Genomic DNA, 18,205 nt, shown 5'->3' with positions numbered 1-18,205 from the left:
ACAAATGACTTAACTTGGTCTGAATTGTTGGATACCGCAAGGCGGGATGGTAAATTCTCGTTTCCGTTACAGATCATTTGTGAGAAATTTTCACATTCTTCGGCTCTTGTAGAACGCATATTTCAATATATAGTTGAATTAACGGAATTGCATAGTCACTAAGCTAATGATCTCAATTCTAAAAGCTAAAAGCTACGTTGCAGACCAAAGGCAAGATACTAATATTAAATTAACGAAAACTTTAGAAGATAAATTTAACAAAAACATTTATAAACATCACGTAGAGAAAAATGAATAATCATCTGTTAATACATTTAATTATCGCCTTACTTATTGAAAATTTAAAATCAAAAGAAAAAGATAAGGCAGATGCAAAAAAAAGCATTTTTATATCCAACATTCTTAGTTTGCTCGATACAGATTTTTCGGCCCGAGATACAGAGAAACAGATTTTGTCGATAAAAAAGTATAGTGATAAAAAAATACAAGTATAATTGTGGCAACCCTGCTTACACCACAGCTGAGTGGGAGAAGAGTGGTGAATCACTCTAGAGAGAATACATAGCCAAACGCCGCGCGGAGAACACAGATGAGATCAAATCTATATAATTCGAAGAGCAAACATGCATGACGTACGGCTAAGTTTTTTTTTAGTTTCGAGATGCATAGTAACCACCCTTTTCTACTTTCCTTCACTCTCAAAAATAGGCACGTAAAATCCACCTGAGAAATCACGTAAGTGACTGACCTTCAGAAAATCTGCCATTTTACGTGACATTAGTAACTTTCACCTAAATTTCACGTACGATTCACGTAAATCGGTCAAATTATAATGTAAATAGTTTGAACGCGTTGGTATTTGTGTTTTGACTTTGTTAGTGTTAGTGCGACTGTGGTGTGACGCTTCCGACAACGGAATTTACGTGAATTTTTAGTATGCAAAAGAAGTCAATATGGCGTCCAAAGAACTCCTAAGCTGCTTCTGTTAATTTTATATTGGAAAACACGCAATTTAAGTAGCCAGAATTATATTTAGATTAACAGAGGAAACATATACACTTTTCAAATTTTCAGTTGGTGGATTCTTACCGGACGATTGGAATCGTCAACGGTCATTTTCGAGCGGAACACCTCCTGCCGGTTGAACGGTCGACATCTTTCCGGTCTTTCCTGTTTTTTCGAGCGAGATTCCGACACGATTTTAAACAAGTAATTATTTTTTAGTATTTGAAATAAATTATATTTTTTATATGCGCTGTCTAGTCTATTTACTTAAAATTCACGTAGATTCCATCTGAATAACACGTAAAAAGTACGTGAAAATCATGTGGGGTTTATGCATTCTGTTTATGGTTTCACCTAAATATCACGTAAAAGGTACGTGAAAATCAGGTTATAATTACTTGACCAACACGTAGACGATTGACACTGAACTTGACACTAACACACTAACACATGAACGGCTTTCGAGAAATTTGCAAAAGTAGAAGGTGGATGAGAATCAGCCACTTTTCCCGGTAAATTTTACGTGCATTTTTTTCAGAGTGTTCACCTGGGTATATGTTTCTCTCACAGTAAAAGCACGTTCTGCAGTGATCTCTGTTGTGTTTGAGCGTATTGTCCTTTCGTGTGAAAAAGATCACACCAGTTTGCTATAGCTCTGAAGAAATATTTCAGATTCCACAGCGGTGTTTGCGCTTTGCTGCTCTCTTCAAGCAAGTGTTTCGCAGTGTGTGGCTCTAGTTCTAGTGGGCGTAAATAACAGCGCAAGACGATTTACCTTGCCGTGTAGTAATGATACACATTTGGATTTGAATAATGTCTATGTATTCCTTGTGCTGCTGATGCGTTATGCTTTCCACACATTTTTTGTGCGTTCTTTGAGCAGAAAATGTGTGAACTGAGAGGACACAGTGAGTGTGTAAGACTTGAACTTTTGCGTGTACAGATGAACTTTTCCGTTTGATTTTCACCCACACTTGCTGGAGCGTTTTGCTTATAGGGGCTGGATCAATGCAGCAGCAAGGTCTGGAGGAAACGGCCTTCAAGACTCTACCACCATTAAGACTCTACCACCACGTGATTTTTGACCGTTCACGCTACTGCGATCCGTTCGGAAAACGGTAAATGAACTCCCAAAAAGCTGGAAAGATAGAATGCTCTTGTCCATATTTCCGGCGGCCGCGTGCATAATTTTCTAATCGGCTGCTGCAATAATGAAGAAAATGGGTAGATTTTTGGATTACACCCCAATGTGGTAGGCCAAAGATAAACGTAGTTCTACATCAAAATCAACTATGCAAATTTTTTTATTGACTCAGAGAATAACCTGTGAAAAATTTTAGCTCAAACGGACATGATTTAGGGGTGCCTCAAAGCGCTCAAAGTTGTAATTTTTATCCCTCGAAAATCTACCCAGGGGAGGGTACATGAAAATGGGAAAAAGAACTTAAAAATGTATAAAGCGTCGAAAGCTGGCGTTATATCGAAAATAAATATTGTGGGCCGAACATCGACCTTCTGAGACATGCCGGGTTTTTGAGCAACTGAAATCTTAAAATGTAATATTTTAGAATTTTCAAAAATCAAAAATGACTCGCAACTGGCTCCACATGTAAATCATTGGAATGCTTATTGGGCATCATAAACTTAATTTTTCTTTGGAGTGGTTCCAAAAAAATTTAAAACAAAATTATTTTTATTGATGCGACCTTAAATCATGTCCGATTGAGTTGAAATTTTGCACAAGTAATTTTTTCGGGGCCTATAAGCAAAATGTATAAGATCGGTTCTTTAAGTTCGATGATGAAAATTATTCCACACAGTCATTGCCACTCTTTCTCGACCCCAGAAACACAATGAGACATATCTCTATTGTCATATGTTTAGATTAAAACAGAAATGTCCAAACCACGCTCTACACTGAGTGGCATATCTGAAACACGGCACGACGTGTTTTGCAACTGCAACTGAGTGTTAGTGTTGAATCGACAACACGCAGAGCGATAGCCGAACCACCGGTGGCAGTGGCTGTTTTTCATTTCCGCCACGGGTGTTTCAAATTTCGGCAAACACCGGAATCGAGGGATTTGGCTTCGTAAAAACACCGGCCGCAGCCGAGAGTTTCAACTTCGAGAAAGCATCTCGACAACACGCTCGCCTGCTTGTCCTAGCGCGGGTTGACATGATTAGTGTTGGAAAATATCGAGCAAAATCCGTTTGCGAGTTTTGATGTTTTCAATCAAACCTATCTCGCTTTGGCAAGAGAGTGCGAGGTCACAAAAGCACTTGTTTACTTGTTAATTTAATGGTCATTTAGGATGAATCCTATATGGCATTTTGCAAGAGCAAGAAATAATTCGTATGCTTTGTGCCGTCAGCGATAAATCAACAACTATTGTTAGCGCCGAAATTAAACGATATTATCGATAAGAAGCGATCATCCAAATTAACGATAAGTATTGATAACTTTTCCATCTGTAGATTTGGCCGTGGAATTTTAACAAATTAGACGCTGACTGGACTATTTGGCATTAATCCTAGAACAGAATACTTTTTGTTTTGTATGGCGTCTGATGATAGAGAAATGCGGTTGAATTAGTTTACTATAGCGTTTGTCGGCATTTGCGGGAAGCCCCAAATAGAGTAATGTTTAATATTGATAATTTGTGAAACATAAAAATATGCAAGAGTAGAAATTTTTCTGAATATATTTTTTATTTTTTTTTCACTTGGTTAATTTTTCGGATGGACAAAATTATTGTTCAAAATATTGTCGAAGGAACCATACCGATCGAATAAACCATTCCACAGTGGTTTATTCTGCCGTTTTCGTGCGATTGGATAAATAGAGAATCAAATGTTGATGATAACCATAATGTATGTTCGGAGATGTTTCAAGATATTCAAAAATGTATCTTTCGATGTAGGAAGATGAGTGATCAATCCACCTAAAAGTGAGATAGAAAATTTACTTTTTCATCAGATTGAGATAGATGCTTGATGTCTCCCGCAAAGTTTTAGGTGATCTAAAAACAAGAAACTTGGCCGAAGACATCATGTTTCTATCGCTTACATATTTTGAGCAACATAAAGTTTTCTATTAAGAGGTACTGAAAATCACAATTTCAAGTTTCTTGTTTTTAGATCACCTAAAATTTTGCCGGAGACATCAAGCATCTATCTCAATCTGATGAAAAAGTAAATTTTCTATCTCACTTTTAGGTGGATTGATCACTCATCTTCCTACATCGAAAGATGTATTTTTGAATATCTTGAAACATCTCCGAACATACATTATGGTTATAATCAACATTTGATTCTCTACACGCAAAACTTTTCCTTATTACTTTAGAAGCAATAGCGCAAAATTACCTTTTAGGTAACAAATCCATTACTTAAAAAGCAATAAAATTCTTCCCCAGTCAAGTAACAACACATACTGTCATATATTTAGCACGTGTTATGAGAGTACGACTATCTAATAATGGTCGTTTCCACCACATGCAACGTTTTTTCTGTCGAAAAATGCTCCCTTTCCACCTCAAGTAAAAAAAATCACACACCGTCGCATAAGTTGCACATGTTACAAGTTTTTTCAATCTCCAATTCATCCGGTGGGCGTGTATTAGTTCGCTCGTTGTATGCATACGGAGTAGCGAAAATATATGACAAGAGCTGCCAAGCAACATTTTCCCCGTCATAAAATATGCAATCTTTGATGATTTCAATGACTTGAAATGGGCCTTAAAATGACATCACGATCTGTAAACTGCGTTAGAGAAAAATAAAAACATTCGCTCTCTTGCAAGCTATTTACAGCACATAATCATTGGTTCATGAAAACTCATTTGGACCTGTTTGAATATACAAAACTCGTGCCCATCCAGAACAATATTCGCAACTTCGGCAACTCTGGTCAGACAGTATTACATATTTCCATTTCAAATAAACACTGGGGGACGAAACGAAAGTGTTTCTAATTGGACATTTGAGGTTGACGGTTGAGATTCTGATTATGTGTGGATGAAGGGAGACAAAAATGAACCAGATCGTTGCATCAATACAAATGCAGCGAGTGAAGTCTTGCCAACACATGCATTGCGGTGCTTGGCTGTATGTTCTCCTGCAGAAACACATACAAGCGTGTGGCCGTTATATTTTTTTTACTTTTTGTTTGTTACTTTTTGTGTATAATGCGCTGTCATAAGACACAAAAAGTAATAAAAAATTGCCCGAAAGTAATAAAATATTCCCCGTTTGCGTTGGGTGTATTTATCCAATCGCACGAAAACGGCAAAATAAAACACTGTGGAACGGTTTATTCGATCGGTTTGTTTTCTTCGACAATATTGTGAACAATAATTGTGCTTCCCGCAAATGCCGACAAACGCTATAGTAAACTAATTCAACCGCATTTCTCTATCATCAGACGCCATACAAAACAAAAAGTATTCTGTTCTAGGATTAATGCCAAATAGTCCAGTCAGCGTCTAATTTGTTAAAATTCCACGGCCAAATCTACAAATGGAAAAGTTATCAATACTTATCGTTAATTTGGATGATCGCTTCTTATCGATAATATCGTTTAATTTCGGCGCTAACAATAGTTGTTGATTTATCGCTGACGGCATAGAGCATACGAATTATTACTTGCACTTGCGAAATACCATATAGGATTCATCCTAAATGACCATTAAATTAACAAGTAAACAAGTGCTTTTGTAACCTCGCACTCTCTTGCCAAAGCGAGATAGGTTTGATTGAAAACATCAAAACTCGCAAACGGATTTTGCTCGATATTTTCCAACACTAATCATGTCAACCCGCGCTAGGACAAGCAGGCGAGCGTGTTGTCGAGATGCTTTCTCGAAGTTGAAACTCTCGGCTGCGGCCGGTGTTTTTACGAAGCCAAATCCCTCGATTCCGGTGTTTGCCGAAGTTTGAAACACCCGTGGCGGAAATGAAAAACAGCCACTGCCACCGGTGGTTCGGCTATCACTCTGCGTGTTGTCGATTCAACACTAACACTCAGTTGCAGTTGCAAAACACGTCGTGCCGTGTTTCGATGCAAAAGTGGCAACCGGGCTGCACAGTTCGGTGTTTCGACCATGGCTGGATTAAAACACTGTTAAAGCTGTATAATAGAATTTGTCAATGATTTGCTTGATTTAACAATTAGGGCTTCCTATTCGTAGGTAGTTATTTAAATCTACTTATCAAGGTAGGATAAATAATCTGACAATTGACTTAATTGCTTACTTATTGACTTCAAGAAGTCTTATCGAAGATATTGAGGATTTCAACGATGTTTGACTAGAATTTATTTGATTCTATGTTTCGACAACGATGAAACTAATTAATACAAATGTACCAAACCAAGGAGGGCATCAGAATTGTTTTGTTGCACTGGACTGAACCCAAGATTTAACCTTCAGGCACAGCTGCTCAGACGAAACTTAATCAGACTTTAAATACTGGTGTTTAATAATTGATTTGAGTATCTAACATGACTATTTTAAATCTACAATCTCTGTTTTACCAATGAAAGTATAGGCCAATTATCAAGTCACAAGTTCGAGTAGCATTTTAACTGTTGATTAAGATTATATGAATTCGGAAACGGTCCTTTCCTTGCTTTGTAAGTAAGCGAAGCTAAACCCCTATCTTGCGACTTTTGATATAAAATTGAAGAAAAAATACTCATTTATATGAAAATTCAATTAATCATCATGTTTATGAGTAATAAAAATGGTAGAAGAAAATTTTGACCCTTTCAAAACAGTCAAGATTGCGGAATGTGATATGTTAACGTAACACCAAAATTACGTGCGAGCGTATCAGAGAGGTGAATTGGCATAAAATCCCTCTGTAGCGTTGTTGAATTTATAATGAAACGAGGCATATTACGAACTCGGAATAGTCCGTCTTCCGCTAAACCACTGCAGCCACTACAATGCTTCCATCGTAAAGACTTTCCCGAGTCGGCCATCATTTTGTGCGTTACATTCGGTCACGACTGCGGCCGGTCCCGCTGCGAACCGACAAACACACACACTTTTTCCGAGGTCCTACACCATGCTGTGGCCACCAGCGGCTCATGCATCAAAAAGTGCTACTTTGTTCGCCCGATGGGGATACCCCAAACATGGTTCTACCCAAATGCGTTGTCGTGTGATTTGTCAACTGGCCGAGAAGCGACTAACACACAGAGAGGCAGAGGTAGAATGAGAAACAAAAAAAAATCAGAAGCATAATTAAAGATCCTTTCACCCCTGCCAATCCACGTAGATAGCTTTTGTGAGTTACCGAAAAAAAACTAATTGGTCAGTCCGAAAAAGCGGGTAGCCCATGGAGGAACCGTGTTACTCCGGAGCTTTGCCACGTATGGGTTCTCGGACCGCACGCATATTAATAATACACGATGAGTTTGTGCTTCCTGGTTTTCGGGCAGCTTGACAAATTACATTTACGTGACTGTGATTGTTGGGTTCTGGTTGACATTTACTCAAGCCAGTTTTCTCTTTTTTTATTGTTTCAGGTAAGAGAGCACCGGCTGCTACCGGATTTTCACCGGGATCCACGTATATATTACGCATCAGGTAAACTCATTATCGGATTGGTTGTACATCATTTGTCGGACACGTGTAAAAGCCGGTAATCAGCAGCTCGGCGTTGGTGATTTGTCTTGTGAAGAAGGGGTAAATTAGTGTCCATTCGGGTACGGAATAAACAGAAACCGCTGAACACTGATTCAACCGATTACCTACCCACGTGTACAGCCGAAATGTTTCCACCATGGCCCACCGATAGCCTGTTGTATTGGGCGGGAGGTTAATTTTTAGGTCGAGCTAATTTGGAGGAAGGTTCCGGTCGTCCGATCCAGAATTTCTAATCATATGAATTAATTTGCATGCCTTGGAACAGTATCCCAGCTAATTAAGTCACTGAAAGTCTTTTATATTATGCTCATATTATTTGGAAAGTAATTAATTTATTGAAAGCGCTTTCAGCTCTGTAGATGCTTCAAAAAGATTCTCACATAAAGATTTTCAGTTCATATGATTCCACCGAAACGAATAAACTCTGCTTTAATAATTATTTTCTTACTGATTTAATGACGCCTAGCATTGGTAAAGTATTTCATAGTTCATCAGCTAAAGCCACACAAAAAAAATGGTTCATCATATTAATTATATATTTAAAGTTTAACTAATTTATTATGCCTGACTGGTGCTGAGAATAAATTCAAAAATTTCAACAGAATTTCGTCTCAATAAACTTCAATTAAGTTCAATTAACCAACGACTAATGATTCCATCCTCTCAGTAACCGGGAAACTTTTCAATACAAGGAATCCCGCCCCCCTTCGATAATTGTTTAAGAGCACTCGAATCCGCCTCGTTGCCATTTCTCTAGCACTGTTTCCGCAGTGATCATGAAATTCAATTATTCCCGAACCGGAACGATCCAAAAAATAAACACGCAATACAATTCCATCCCAAAATATGCATATCGCGTTTCGCTATTGTCAGCAAATTTCACACCGATTATCTGTCGTTTAATTTCCAATACCAACAGTTTCGCCGGCGCACTTAAAATTATTTACATCATTGCGCAATATGCGCAATTTTTGCATACAACCCACCGCCAGGCCTTACTTTCCCACGCCCCACGGTATTTGATTATTCACTAATTAGCATATGTTGGAATTTGAAGTAACAGCTTCTGTCACCGGTTTGTCTGTCGCGCTCGGTTACCGTTTCAAGCGGCTGACGGATAAACATTGCTGACTGTTTTTTTGTTTGTTTCAACCGACAAGGAAAATTAAAAAAGGAATTTTCATATGACTGTTGATTGTTTTTTAAACAGTCATGTGACTGGTTTTCCAATTTGTTCAAATGCGTGTCTTTTTTTTTTTGAATCGGTTTTCCTCCGTGTTGGAGGTCGCGAACGTCAGTGGGGCAACGCGTCAAATTTTTCCGATGAACACGGTTCGTGTGAGGTGGAAAGCGAAAAACTTCCACCAGCATCAGCGAACTTTTACAGGGCAAATGTTTGCTTTCCATTATACGGACTGCTTTCGATCCTGTCATTGCATACGCCAGCGCCATTATCATTATCGACTATCGTCGCGCGTCATTGTAAGTACCATTATCCGTGATATCAGCATCAGCAGTTAGTAGTATATGATAAATTAAAATTTGTGCGTGTGCAATCGCGAACACAGTCGCATAGCGGTGGAATTTCCACGCCCGCTCGGTCTCTCTCTTCCTGGTAGTAATGTGGCAGAAAGCTTCTCATGTGTGGACTTTCGGGCCACTGGCTATATATGCTGTCAAATCGAAATTATGTAAATGATGAATTGCCTACCGGTGGCCAATTGAAGCGAGGCGATGACGGCCACCAGCCCGCGTGAGCGGAAAATGTGGCGAACTTGGCGATCGATTTCCGTTGAAATTTTCAGTACGAACAAGCATGTAATTTGATAGGATCAACGTATTTTTATTGGTCGTGATAAAGTTGTTTGTGAAATGTTTTTCATTCGATAATGAATTATTCGGTTCAGTTTGTTCTTGAATTTGTTAGCATAATGTCTGTTAATTTGGGTTTCTAAATAAAGTCAAATTACTCACTAACTCGGGCATGAAGTATGTAGTACGATAGCTCATTATATGCAAATTATATGCACATTTTTGTTCGCGATTCCGGAACTATTGAGACTATTCGTTTTAAGGTATCTTATGTTCATTTCGACTTTCATTTCAATTGTAATTTTAAACCTTTATAATTCATATTTTCAAGTTTTATTTCTTTTCAACTGAGTATTCAATTTTTTCAAGTTTTTGCTTTGAATATTTACTATTGAAATCTTCGATTGTGCAGTTAAATCCTAATGCTTTTGATTTTTGCCTTGGGCGTATGACTTGTAAGTTTTGAATATTGACCTTTGAACTTTTAGTTTTTGGTTTGTGTCATTGGACTTTTTTTTTCACGGCTTGAATTTTAACTTTCGATATCAAACATTTAAAATTTTACTTTACCTCTTGACCTTTCATATAAGTTTTTTCGACTTTAACTGGAATTTTACTTGGTTAATTTTGCTTTTTGATTCGTGACCTATAGCGAAAAACTTTAAATTTTCAATATTTAGGTTCAAAAATTATATTTAATTTATTTTTGACTTTTAACTTTCGATTTGATCATTTGTTTCAACTTTCAATTTGTGACTTTTGACTTTTGATATTGAACTATTGAATTATTTCGCGCCAAGTCGATCAGATGTTGGAAGCACCCTCTTAGCATGGGTGTGTAGACCTTACTACTCTGAACAACTTTGCATATTTTCTTTAGAAAAATTCACTCTACTAACATTTGAAAAGGTTTGAAGTTTTTTTATAAATCGATGTATCTGAATAGTGTCAAGAGATAGAAAAAAGGACTGATGTTTGAAAAGTTTCTAAACTTTTTTATAAAGATAACAACAAAACTGAATTAGAGATCTTACACTAAAAGCAAAGCAGAAAGTGATTTTAAAACAATCGGTCATCTAAGATTTTTTGAAAATATTTTTTTTAATTACAAAAGAAAGAAGAAATGAATGTAAATACTCTTTGGGATTTTTTCTTTGACGTTGGACTACGTCTTTGTTTTCTATACTAGAATGCATTCTGTAAAATTTGAAATAAAACTGGCAAATGTTGCGTCAGATTTCAAGCGATAATAAGAGCATAACATAACATGATGGATGACAATAACCATGTTGCTGGTGAGATAAAATGTTGAACAATTTGGAAATACGCTAGTTATCATTATTATTCCATTGCTATGCGGTAAAAATTAAAAAGAAGTTTCAAAGACAAATTTACGCGAACAATGAACCAATAACATGCGAGCATTTCTAGCACAGACAACGTGAATAGACACTAACCATTCCTTGTGATATTCTCTGTGTCAATATCGAAAAAAAATGTCAGTTTCGCGTCCCAATAGGCCAATTTTTGTTTGCTTCCATGAGCTTAGGCTAATTTGATGTCTCGAGGGTAAAAGTTTTTCGAACAGTTTGAAGTTAGAGCGTAATAAAAACTAATGTCTTGAAGGAAAACATGCAAGATGGTGAAAGCAACAGTAGCGCATAGTGTATGTGAAGCAGCGGTACACTTCTATTCGTACATTTTCATTCGTGTGCAACCGAGAAAAAACTGCAATGCTGCTGCTGATGGTGATTAAAAGTTTATCTCATGAATATAATTAGGTACCATAAATTACTCAACAAAAATTGAACATTTTGCAACGGTTATAAGTTATAAATTATTTTTATTTCATTTTATCTTCGATATTCACTTAATAATCGTGACCGGCATGAAATCGAAAGAGTAAATTCTTAAATAAACAAACTTTGAAAAGGTAAGAGCCGGTAAATGCTTGTGAATGTTTGGTCCATTTACTAAGATTTATTTACTAAGATATTTTTTTTTATTTTTAACTTAACAAAAAATTTATATTAAATTTATATCTCTTATATTTTAAAAGATATAAATAGTTTTAAAGTTAGTTCAAATCATAATACATAAATTTTGACGCAGAACTACGTCTTACGACAAGCTTTTTATGTAGCGTGTAAAAATAGTTTGAAATCAGAACATCAATGATAATTTTTGTCTAATTTCAAATGAGTATAACTCATGCAGCAATTGAACGGAAAATTAGTTACGCATCCCTAAATCATAATTTCATGACGTACTATTGTTGAAAAATGTCCAGACATGTTATGATCGCCGATTTCGATCAATTAGAACTGTTAACAAGTTTAAATATCATCCAGTATAGGTGATTTCAGAACCGGGATGATGCAATTTTGAAATCCAAGATGGCACCTTCCGGTTTCAGGAAATCAAACAAAATTGGCCAAATACCATCCATCTACGGAATGAGGCCCAGAAACCAGAAACCCATACCAGACGCCATTCTGCAATCCAAGATGACGGCTTCCGGTTTCTATAAAGCAACCTGAAATGATCGAATACTACCTAAGTTTTTGGAATGATGATGATATCCAGAGGCCCGGAATCATTTTTAAATACCATTTTTAAATCCCAGCTGGCGAATTTCGGTTTCCGAAAATGACCAATTAGTGGAACCAAAATGAAATCCACAAGCTGCAAATTGTGTGGTATAATCCGGAACCAGAAAGATGTCACATATTCAAAAAACAACCAAGCAAAAATTAAACTATGGGTCATTTCATACGAAGTGTCCACGAAAAAGCACGAACTTGGCATCGACCATTACGGTTTTGCCTCGAAAAGGAGAGACAATTATTCATCTAGGTTCACTTTGAAAAAAAAAAATCCCAATTTTGTCGTCGATTGGATTCCTCCAGCTCTGTGGGATCCTCCTCTCTATCGCAAAATAACGCATTTTTGGTCCTCTTTTTTAACATTTTATAGACGTAAGATGTCCGAAAAATACTCATAGGTACTTTTTAAGGAAGTTAGCTAAAGAATCCAGAAGAAATATTATTTTTGAGCGGAAGTGTTGCCAAATAGGGTAACTGACGGCTTCGTCAGGTGATATGTATTGTGGGCAGGATTCAGTTTGCCAAGCTCTACTGCTTTTATTCCACTCAGAAACTCAACGTATGTTAACATACCTTGAACGTTGAAGGTTTTCTGTTCGCATGAATGAATTACTCCATTAAAAACTCAAACATATTTATTGTTTTCTGACAAAAATTAAACTGCCACTTTCACACATCTAGATATTCTACCCGGCCGAAGAAAACTTTCACGAATCACATCTTTGCTAGCGATATTGGGTTACGATTTTCTCGAGAAATATACACTTGTTCACTTTCAAATAACCTTAGTTCCGTGGCACTCGCGAAAGCAAATAACTCATCCACTTTGAATACTTACGATTAATGGAGGATACGGGATGAATAAAACTTCAATTTATCCAACACATCCAACAGGTTGGTTTACTTCGTCAGCAGACAGCACGGCATGTTGCTGGTGTTTTTGTTGCCAGAACAAAAGGAACCTGTTTTTGTTGCAAAACGTGCCGTATCCTGTTTTGAATAGAGTTTATGACATGTGAAACCATGTTTTGATGTTTATTGAATTGCAAAAACTCTTATTACTATTTGCAGATTCCTACACAAATAAATTACTTTATAAATCGAATAGATATAGTAATCAGATTCAGAGTACAAACATATTTTGCGGTAAATTTGGAGCCACTGCACACGCTGCGCACTGCGCAAATATCTCGATCCCTTTTGTTCTCAAACAGTAAACGACAACATGTATCAATCCCTCGACAATCGTGTGTACAGAAGCGCTCAAATACATATACAAAAATACAAATATGACATCACTAGTATTAATTTGCACGTACAACTTATGGCGTCAGAATTCTACTTATACTTTGAATGGCGGAATAACGAAGAACGTTTATTTGCAATTCATAGCAATGAAACTAGATGAAACGAGTATAGTTTTACAAGCTTTCTTTCTCTCTCTGCTACTGACGAACTAAACCAAATTCTGACTACAATGGAAATGGCTTGACCAAAAAGGAACTGAAAGAGTGGCTTTTTGACGTAGAACTACGTTTTTCTTTAGCCTACCACATAGGGATGTAAATAGGAAAACTATTAACGAAAAAGGGACGAAATATGTCCCTTTTTAAATGCTTATAAATCGGTTTGTTTCCAACCGATTTCCTTCATTTTTGCAGCAATTGTTTGGAAAATTATGCACGCATCCACCCAAATGTAGAAAATTGTTGATTGATTATGCAAACTATTGTACTATTGATAATTGTCAAGCCTTTTTTAAACAAAAATTACGTCCTCTGATTGGTCGTTTTATGATTGCTTCCCAAGCACGGTCGACGGAATCATATACCTTGCAATTGAAAACATGATATTTGGCCTATATAAGAGCCTGTTTCTGCCGAAGCCGCTCATAATAGTTCTAGACAGCGACAACAGCAGTCGTCCCGCAGCAGCAGCACTAGCCCTCTGGTTGGTCACCACGTCTCAGGAGCAACGCGGTTTTTCTCAGCGTGCCTCGCCAGACTGCCATTATTCCCCCGTGTTGGGGCAGCATGAAGATCGTCATCACCAAATCCAATTTGAACAGCAAAATGCCTTTTTTCAAGGCAAATAAACAAGTCATTGAAAGTTAAAAATTTTTGACAACGTAAGCAAGCATTCTGTGTGGATTCTAGCAGTTACATCTGTCGCGGCCGTCTAATTTACAGAAGGTGAAATAGCTTCCACAGTGCATGTTATCCGTGTATCTTAACTTCCCCACTGTTGGGGCAGCACAAAGGTTGCGATTAGCAACCGATTTTGAACAGCAAAATGCCTTTTTTCAAGGCAAATAAACGAGTAGTTGAAGGGTGAAAATTTCCTAGCATCAACACAAGCAAACATTCTTCGCGGGATCCTAGCAATCAAATTCTGTTGTAGTTTATTTAGTTAATACCCCCACTGTTGGGACAGCACAAAGGCTGCGATCAACATAACCGATTTAGAACTCATTCACAAAGGCAGTTAATTCGAATATGCAGAGCTAATATGAAGTCGATTCAATCAATCAGCATTAACAGAATTTCGTCGTCTCCCAGCTGCCAAGTTGCAACATGATGCAACACGCAACAACGAGCAAACGAAATCGCTTGATGTCACAAACCGCAATAAAATATGGGTTAAAACTGTTGCGTGTGTGAGAGCACCATCGGTGTTTATTCGCTGGAAACAAATATCGAATGCGAATTGTGGAATAATTCGTCTAAAGAATATTAGAGAATCAGACAACTGAACTGAAAGGCGTGGCCTACTACGTAGCACCCTTCGGCTATAAAAGAGTGTTTCTGGGAAAACTAGCTACATTCATTAGTCGGAAGGCGAGCTGGATGGACCGTCCACAACGTTGACAGCAGTAGAAGCAGATACAGCAAGCATAAGTAACAGCGGGTTGCGCCTGTGGCTGCCTTCAAATTAAATAAACCACTTGCGCTGTGGTTGGTCACCATGTCTCAGTTGCAGCGCGGTTTTTTTCAGCGTGCCTCGCCAGACTGCCATTATTCCCCCACTGTTGGGGCAGCATAAAGATCGTCATCACCAAATCCAATTTTGAACAGCAAAATGCCTTTTTTCAAGGCAAATAAACAAGTCATTGAAAGTTAAAAATTTTTGACAACGTAAGCAAGCATTCTGTGCGGATTCTAGCAGTTACATCTGTCGCGGCCGTCTAATTTACAGAAGGTGAAGTCCACAGTGCATGTTGTCCGTGTATCTTAACTCCCCCACTGTTGGGGCAGCACAAAGGTTGCGGTCAGCAACCGATTTTGAACAACAAAATGCCTTTTTGGCGTAGAACTATGTTTTACTTTAGCATACAAATGCTTATAGGTCGGTTGGTTTTCAACCGATTTTCTTCATTCTTGCAGCAATCGATTGGAAAATTATACACGCATCTGCCCAAATGCAGGAAAGTGTTGTTTGAATCTACGAACTATTGCACTATTGAAAATTGTCAAGCCTTGTTGAAATAAAAATAACGTCCTCTGATTGGTCGCTTGCTTGCTGTGTGTATATGATATGGTATCATGTGTGTATGTGTCTATGTGTGTATGATATGGTATGATGTGTGTATGGTATAATGATATGGTATGATGTGTGTGTGTGTCTATGATAAGGTATGATTTGTGTGTGTGTGTGCTGTGTATGGTTTTTAACTTGGCACGATCTGCTAAATGCTGAAACCGGTTCACAAAATTCACAACCCTTCATTAGTAGACATTATAACTCATTACCCAAGTAAAAATATTGGTTTTATCAAAGTTTTATAGCGCTCAATACAGCCAAAAAAGCGCTATAAAACTTTGATAAAAACAGTTGTGTTACTAGGGTAATGAAACACTCAATGCATTTGTTAATAGTGTACGTAGTTCTACGTCATTTATGCGGTCGTGTCTTGGATACATCCTCCTACTTTTTTTAATTAAATTTTGAAGCTCCGTTGAACTTTTTGTGTCTTTTCTTAATTTTTCCAATAAGATAAAAAGCAGGAAAGTATGCTGGAAAAATAATAGATGAAATTACTAAACTTACTAAAGAAGGATGACAGTTTAAAACATAACAAACGACATAGACTGACGAGAATTGGTAATTTACCCTAGTATAATTTTGTATTTGAAAACGAAATTTACAGTTTCCGACAAATGTAGCCAATTCCATTTCAAATTTGATATATTCATCGTGTACCGTGGAAAATTTTACGTAAGAAATACTTATCACCCCGAGATGATATGAGCCAATCTCAAGTTATAACATTTTTACGAAAATAGTTTAAAATTTCTTAATTAACTTTTAGTACAATTTTCAGACGTAAGATGTCCGAAAAACTACCGGCTGATGACATTTGAAGAAAATGAATCCAGAAAAAATATTTTTTTTTGTACCGGAAGTGTTGACAGATAGATTATTTTTGTATTAAAAACTAAACTTGCATTTTTTTAGCAAATGTAGCTATCTAAACATATAAAAATGCAGAAGTGTATGTCTGTCTGATCCATATAGGCTCGGAAATTAATGAACCGATTGGCGTGAAATTTTGTATATAGGGGTTTTAGGGGCCGGAAAAGGTTCCTAAAATAGTTCGAGATTCCTCCCGATTTTGGAAGGGATCAATACAAATGAAACACAAATTTCTGCACATCTCGAGAACTAACCAAGTAAATGGAACCAAATTTGGCATGTGAATGTTTTTGGGGGTAACGAATATGGCTATAATGGTTTGACACCCCTCTGTCTTCGGTAATGGAGGGGTCCAATACAAATGAAACAAAAATTTCGCACAGCTCGGGACCAATCAAGCAAATACAACCAAATTTGACAGGGGAATGTTTTTTGGAATAACAAATATGTACATAATGGTTCGACACCCCTGCTTCTTTTGGGAGGGAAGGGTTTCATACAAATGAAACACAAATTTCTGCACATCTCAAGAACTAATCAACTGAATGGAACCAAAATTGGCAAGTGAATATTTTAGGGGTAACAAACATGTCCATAATGTATACAAATGAAACTCAAATTTCTGCACATCTTGAAAACTAACCAAAAAAATGGACCCAAATTTGACATGTGGAGCAAAAAATAATTTCATTGTGGTTTGTACCCTCCTCCCATTTCTAGATAAGAGGGCTCTTATACAAATCATACACAAATTTCTATGGAGGTCCGTACCTCCGTACTCTGGAAGAGGAGAAAGGTCTCCCATACAAATTAATCGGATGTTTCAACCATTTTAAACATTTTGAAATCCAAGATGGTGACTTCCAGTTTCTGAAAAACAACGGAAAGTGACCAAATACCACCCAATATGGGTATTTTCGAAATCAGCACTGGAGCTACAAATCGTCCTAAGAAAACATTTTGAATTGTAAGATGGCAACTTCCGGTTTCTGTGAAACAACCAAAAATAGCCCTCCAACCTCCGGAACCAAAATATTGCACAGAAGCTAAAAATCGATCACAGACACCATTTTTAATTCTAAGATGGCCGAATATCACCAAAAATCATTAAATATGAATGTTTCCGAAACCAGAATGACGTCCAGAGGTCAAAAATGGTGTCCAAATGATATTTTAAATCCAAGATGGCGTATTCCGGTTTCTGAAAAACAGCCCAAAGTGACCAAAATAAGTATCTCTGATGATGTAAGGAGCTAAAAATTGATTCGGACACCATTTTGAATTGTAAAATGGCAACTTTTGGGAACAGAAAATGACCGAATTCTACTCAATGTGCATATATCCGTGATCAAAATAATGCATAAAAGCCAAGCCAATTTCTGGAAAACAACCAAAATAATTGGACAGATTGATGCCAGAAAATCAGCTGAAAATGACCGAAAACCACCCAATATGGATATTTTCAGAATAGAGGTGATATACAGCAGCCAAAAGTCGAGGATGTTGTCATTCCGATAAAACCAATCATTTTAAAGATTTATCTTTTGACTTTGATCATATACTATGGCCGATTCGTCGTGCATTTGCAGACTATAAACAAATCGCAAGAAATCAATGAATTTGGAATGTTTAAAATTACTAAATTAAGCATAAAAATGGGCGGTACGAAGTTTGCCGGGTCAGCTAGTTTCAAATAAATTTGATAGTTTCATC

The 18,205-nt window shown here is 37.1% G+C and overlaps 1 protein-coding gene across 6 annotated transcripts in view; it reads left to right on the top strand.

Moving 5' to 3' along the window:
• LOC129727509 (connectin-like) overlaps nucleotides 1–18,205 on the top strand; it is a 558,070-nt gene that overhangs the window by 426,960 nt on the left and 112,905 nt on the right. For 2 of the 6 annotated variants that reach the window (XM_055685399.1, XM_055685395.1), the window contains one exon: nucleotides 7,541–7,601. The exons of 3 other annotated variants lie outside the window; for them this stretch is intronic. The gene's annotated coding sequence lies outside the window, so the exon portion shown is untranslated. Of the gene's footprint in view, nucleotides 1–1,074; nucleotides 1,210–7,540; nucleotides 7,602–18,205 lie in introns of all 6 variants that reach the window. One more of the 6 variants, XM_055685400.1, reaches the window with a different exon arrangement.

This window comes from Wyeomyia smithii, chromosome 3, assembly GCF_029784165.1.
Source record: "Wyeomyia smithii strain HCP4-BCI-WySm-NY-G18 chromosome 3, ASM2978416v1, whole genome shotgun sequence".
Lineage (NCBI taxonomy): Eukaryota > Metazoa > Arthropoda > Insecta > Diptera > Culicidae > Wyeomyia > Wyeomyia smithii.
The sequence above is the reverse complement of the archived record's forward strand: the minus strand, read 5'-3'. Positions and strand labels throughout refer to the sequence as shown.